The sequence below is a fragment of the Pyrus communis genome, chromosome 3 (assembly GCF_041283825.1).
Source record: "Pyrus communis isolate YQ-2024b chromosome 3, ASM4128382v1, whole genome shotgun sequence".
Taxonomy (NCBI): Eukaryota; Viridiplantae; Streptophyta; class Magnoliopsida; order Rosales; family Rosaceae; genus Pyrus; species Pyrus communis.
Genome location: NC_142567.1, coordinates 6,845,001 through 6,851,216, shown reverse-complemented (window position 1 = coordinate 6,851,216; position 6,216 = coordinate 6,845,001). Strand labels below are relative to the sequence as shown.

At 36.1% G+C, this 6,216-nt stretch overlaps 1 pseudogene; it reads right to left on the bottom strand.

The window, feature by feature from the left end:
* Positions 1-904: 904 nt before the first annotated feature.
* Positions 905-6,216, bottom strand: part of LOC148697828 (uncharacterized) — a 22,487-nt pseudogene continuing 17,175 nt past the window's right edge.

The following is a 6,216-nucleotide window of genomic DNA, read 5'->3' as shown; positions in this document are numbered from 1 at the left end:
TGAAATAGACAAACCGTCTAAGAGAATTGCTCGGACATTGAAATTTAGTTGTGATCATTAATTCTTCAACCACCCAATAAATAATTTGCTGAGTGAACCTTTACCATTGGTGATTGCATATTTCGGAAGCTACAGTTGTAGCAAGGTATATGTATTTAATCTAGTTACTTTGTACTCTAGATTTGATGGACTTGTTTTGACCTCAAATTCTTGAGTGTACTTTTAACCTTGTCGACATAGTATTTCACTAAATTTGAGAGAAATCCACTATGAATCTGCTCGCTAATACGTTATGAACTACATTGTTCGACTACATGGTATGCTTGTCACTATTGTACTCACCATGATGCGTGTTTTACTTCTAAGTATTGGGAAGCCTTCTTGAAGGTCATGTGTATTAAGTTTTGTCACTTACCACATTTCACTCTCAGATTAACGGCCAGTCTGAATGAATTATCTGAATCTTAGAGAACATGTTGCTTTTGTTGTTTTATAGTTTTGGCCGGTTATGATAGACACCTATCTTTATTTATGTTGCGTACAACGATAGTTATTATTCTAGTTTGGCTATGGTACCGTTTGAGCTATGGTATAGGGATTTTACGCACGCAACATGATTGATAGAAGAGTATTGCGAACAGGTATTCAAATGATTGAGATTACGATGTAGCAAAATTGTGTGCTATTGATGTTGTCGCCCGAGAGGGCAGTGCGTGAGTGCGATCGAGGCTTTCATCAAACGATTTAGATGTATTTCCCAATGAGGGGCAAGATGGTAATATTTCACCCTTGGGACTAATTCGCTTGCTTATAGTGACAACAGTGAGTTGTCGGTATTGCGGACTGTAGATTGTAATATCGAAAACTTATTCGGCAAGTGAACATTTAGGCCTGTCTACATTAGTATTTTTATTTATTTATTTATTTATTGTTTGGTAAAAACCATCAACTTCTATGGTTGGGAAACCACATTGTTGCAAAATCTATTGGCAAGTGGAGAATAAGACTTGGATTGATAGAGCAAGAAGTATCAAAACCTTCAGCTACTGCATTATATGCCATCCATGGAATATCTACAAAATACCAAGTTCCTCTGGTATTCCAGAGTGCGAGTCACTTCCTCCATTTTCCCTGTACCAAGAACAAGAGCACGCAAAAGAAAGCCTTTACTCACAATTTCAAGAGGTCGAATGTTGAATAACAGAAATACAATGTAAATGTAACGCGAAAAGAAACAAGATTGCATACAAGTTGACATGTCTTCTGCCGCTTTCTGATACGAAAAGCACAAGTAGTAAAGAAATACATAATGCAATTTATAAGACCGATTTTGTGCATTGATACTTCGCATTCATAATGATTAGAGGAACTATCAGCCTAAAATGACATACTGTTAAAACAGATGAATGGAATCGAGAATCAGATAGCAAGCAAGGAAGAAAGCAAATAGAAATCAAGTCTTATGTACAGCATTTCACACTGGATGTTTAATAGATGAAAAAATTGAACACAAAATTATGCAAACATTAGTAATAAAAGAAGAAAAAGAATGTAGTATTACTGAGATTAATACAAAATTACAGTAATTATATGTTATAACAAGGTTTGGAAATACCAACTGATTGGAGAGCTATCTTACATTACCTTTTCCTAAAACTTGCTCCGCAACATATCTGAATTTTAGTCGTCTAGCATGATTTCAAGCCTCGTCATCCTAGCTTTAATCTCCAAACCTCGCTTCTCAAACTCCAAAGCAGGGCTCTCAAATAAAGGGCTACTGCTAGCACATTCTTTAGCAATAACACTTCCGATGTCCTTATCTGGCATTGTATAAACCGAACTATCTCCTGCAATTTTAGATTCCAAACTCGGAACTTTACCTGATAATTTCTCACTGTCACCATCTTCTATAATCACAAAATTCTCATACTTCTTATTTCCCTTCAAATTTCTGACATTGTTAATGTATCATCCTCATCCATAGGATCTCCAGCTTCTGTTTTGTTGCATTTTCGAGTAAAACCAGGAGATACCAGGGGGTGGTTAACCATCAATAATGACCGATGAATACTCTTTGCTTTCTTTTTCTGTGAACTAGCAGCTTCACTTTCATCTGTTGTAAACTGAAATAGAAAGGAACAAAGTTACCCGAAAAATGTAGAAGCTTGAGTGGTGAATGATTCTTGGGATGTGTCGCGGACTAAGTCGCTCTCTTTAAGACGTTTCGCGGCTCTGCCCAAAGTGTGCAAGCAGTTTCACAAACACCACGTCGTCCCCAGGATAAAACAGCCCAGAACCTCTTCTTCTGATAAGATTCTTCCTTGCACAATGGAAGAACTTTCGAACTCACACCCTTTCAATATGTTGCTATTAACTCAATATATGTAAAACTTGTATTTTTTTCTTATATTTTTTTTTTTGCGATACTTGGGATTAATATCTATATATATATATATATTATGTAAAGAAAGAGATGTTGGAATGGAAAAACCGTAAGAAAGACAAAGGAGTTATTTGGGGTGCAAAAATGTAGGAAATCAAAACAAAACCGTAGGGTATCAAATGCAGAAGAAAACAAAACGGACAAAATCAAAATGTCCAAATCAATTATGTAAATAAACTTGATCTTCTTCTCTATTCAGAGAAGGAATCCCATCTTTTCAAACTTAAAAGGAGATAACTCCTTATCTAATTGAAAAGTCAATGACATGTTTCAAAAAAGCTGTAACTCCTTATCTCATTGAAAAGCCAAAATCAATTGGCTGTTATGCATAGAATAATGATAATAAAACAGATGTTATGTATATAATATTGGTAATAAAACAAAACATAAATATATAAACATATATATTATTAAATAAAAACATAACTGCTCCAACAATCCTCCACTTGTTTTTATTTAAAAATATATATAAAGCAGCATATCATAAAGCTATGCATAAGTAAAGGTGTTTCTCAACTTGAACCTGTACATAGTGTTAGTGATCCAGATTATACTAGAGTAACTTATAGTTTTGAACTCTATCTTTGACAACACCACACACATAACTTTATTAAGGTGAAGTTCAAAAAGCCAGCACATTACAGCCTTGTGCTTATATCCCAGTATAGTGAGCACTCTAGAAACTTGCCCAAGATTTCATATGAAGCGGCCTCACTTCCACATTCACATAGGTAAGACTATCAAGGATATTCCTGTAGCTAGATAGCCCACTCAACATAGAGTATAGACCTTACTAAGAGAAAAATTCTCAACCTAAAAACGCTTTAGGATGTCATGCTTCATAGGGATGGACATGGAATAATATTCCAAATTAAAATTAGCAAGACTTCACTTATATCACTTGTGACTTGTTATTACCCTTTGAACCTATTTCGTGGGATCTCCAGTCTATAGGTTGGGTTGCTATCACAAATGACTCAGTTTTCTACGGGCTTTAGTCCCATCCCTTTCGAGGTTTTCCAAACCTTTTCTCATGCTAGTCCTTTCGTCAAAGGATCAACCAAGTTTTCTTCAGACCATATATGATCCACTCTTACAGCTCCATAAGAGATTACGTTGTGCTATCACAATGGATCAAAACTGTTGGAATCGATTTCTTCCCATAAAGGGGTATCTATCAATAGGTTCATAAATTTTAGAAGAATTAGAACCCCCACTATTTCGAAGATTAAAGGAACTTTATTCTCATAAAAACCAGCATCAAGTGACTCAATTATTATATTTTAATAGCATCAACATTCAATTTAAACATTCCGTCAGTAGCATATCCCTTTCCCACAAAAACCCCATTTTTAGTAAGAGTATACATATCTGCTCCAATGGTTTGAGTAAATCTAGCCTTGTTAAGAAGAAAGCCAGAGACCAAATTCTTCCTTATCGTTAGAGCATGGATCACATCTTTCAGTATCATGGTTTTTCCAGAGGTGAACCTCAACTCCACCTTTCCAGTACCAGCAACATCAGTTGAGTGTGAATCACCCAACAACACCTTCCTTCCCTCAGCCACAGAATAGGTCTTGAAAAGGGAACGATTATAACAAACATGGCGAGAAGTGCCAGTGTCCACCCACCACCCCTTGGATCCATCAACAAAGTTGATTTCTGATATCATTGCAATTAGTTGCTTTTCAACAAGATTTGCCTGTGGAGCAGGGCTTTTCTTATTTCTGCAATTCCGGGCAAGATGGCCCAGCTTATGACAATTATAGCATTCAAACTGTCTCGAATCAGAAGCAGCACATGAGGGGGGTTGGTACCTATTCTGAGGATGAGAGGGATTTTGATTTTGAACCTTGTTTGTGTTGTTGTTGAGGCTCTTGTTGTGATTCTTGTTCTAAATCTTCATGTTCTTCCCATTTGGCTTCAGCACAGCTAGAGTCTGGTTCCGGTTGAAGTTGGTAGCCTTCTGGTTGCTTGACACAACCAGAATTTCCTCCTTCAATTCTTGTTTCTTGGCCTTTTCCTCAATGCGAAGTCGAGTGATCAAGCTTTCCAGGGATAACTCTTTTGTCTTGTGGCGGAGTGAGTTCTTGAAATTTTTCCAGGGTGGTGGCAATTTATCAATGATGACAGCAACCTGAAATTGATCATTTAAAACCATGACTTCAGAAATAATTTCATGAGCAATTTTCTGTAATTCATGAGATTGTGCTTCAACAGATTTATCATCAACCATCTAATATTTCAAATAACGATTAACAGCAAATTTCTTAGCCCCAGTTTCCTTAGTGTCATATTTTTTATGAAGTGCCTCCCATAAATCTTTAGCAGTGCCATAATCAGAGTAGTAATCATAAAGGTCATCAGACAATCCATTAAGAATATAATTCTTAGCAAGAAAATCATTTTCAATCCAAGTTTGTGAAGCTTTGGTTTGTGTAACGGTGGGCTCTTCAGCGAGAGTTGGTTTGACAGTGGTGCAAAATGAAGCCAATTTTTTTGTGGTGAGAAAAAATAACATATTCTGCCTCCAACGCTTAAAGTGGAGACCCTCAAACTTGGAAGGCTTGTTAAGGTCCAGAGTGGTGTTGTTTTCAGATTCCATGGCAGATTGTTTACGTCTTAAAATTGTTGTAAATTGAAATAGAAAGGAACGAAGTTACTCGAAAAATGTAGAAGCCTTGAGTGGTGAATGATTCTTGGGATGAGTCGTGGACTAAGTTGCTCTCTTTAAGACGTTTTGCGGCTCTGCCCAAAGTGTGCAAGTAGTTTCACAAACACCACGTCGTCCCCAGGATAAAACAGCCCAGAACCTTCTTCTTTTGATAAGATTCTTCCTTGCACACCAGAAGAACCTTCGAACTCACACCCTTTCAATATGTTACTATTAACTCAATATATGTAAAACTTGTATTTTTTCTTATATCTTTTTTTGCGATACTTGGGACTAATATTATATATATATATATATATAATATGTAAAGAAAGAGATGTTGGAATGGAAAAACCGTAAGATAGACAAAGGAGTTATCTGGGGTGCAAAACTGTAGGAAATCAAAACAAAACTGTAGGGTATCAAATGCAAAAGAAAACAAAACGGACAAAATCAAAACATCCAAATCAATTATGTAAATAGACTTGATCTTCTTCTCTATTAAGAGAAGGAATCCCATCTTTTCAAACTTAAAAGGAGATAACTCCTTATCTGATTGAAAAGTCAATGACATGTTTCAAAAAAGCTGTAACTCCTTATCTCATTGAAAAGCCAAAATCAATTGGCTGTTATGCATAGAATAATGATAATAAAACAAACGTTATGTATATAATATTGGTAATAAAACAAAACATAAATATTATTAAATAAAAACATAACTGCTCCAACATCATCTTCGAGACCAGACATCGATTTCTTCCACCAGTTCTTGTACTTCATGCTAATATCTCCCTCGAAAAGCCAACACGGAAGATGCAATTTCACATTCTTGATTTCTTTGTTATTATGCTTCCAGGCCGTATCAGAATGGTGATTAGGTCGTGTAACAGAACATGGAAGGTCTTGATCAAATCCAAACTGCATACCTACACGATGCGGTAGGTAGTGCTCAATAATACCATGACCAACTAGCTCACTTACTATCAAACATCTAATGAATGACAGTAATTCATCATCCAAATCAGGACCAACCAAAACTCAAGTTTCCTTTTGTGGACAGTATTTAGGCAAATGCAAGTTCTCAATGACGTCCAAGGCATAAGAGCGCCACTTGAACTCT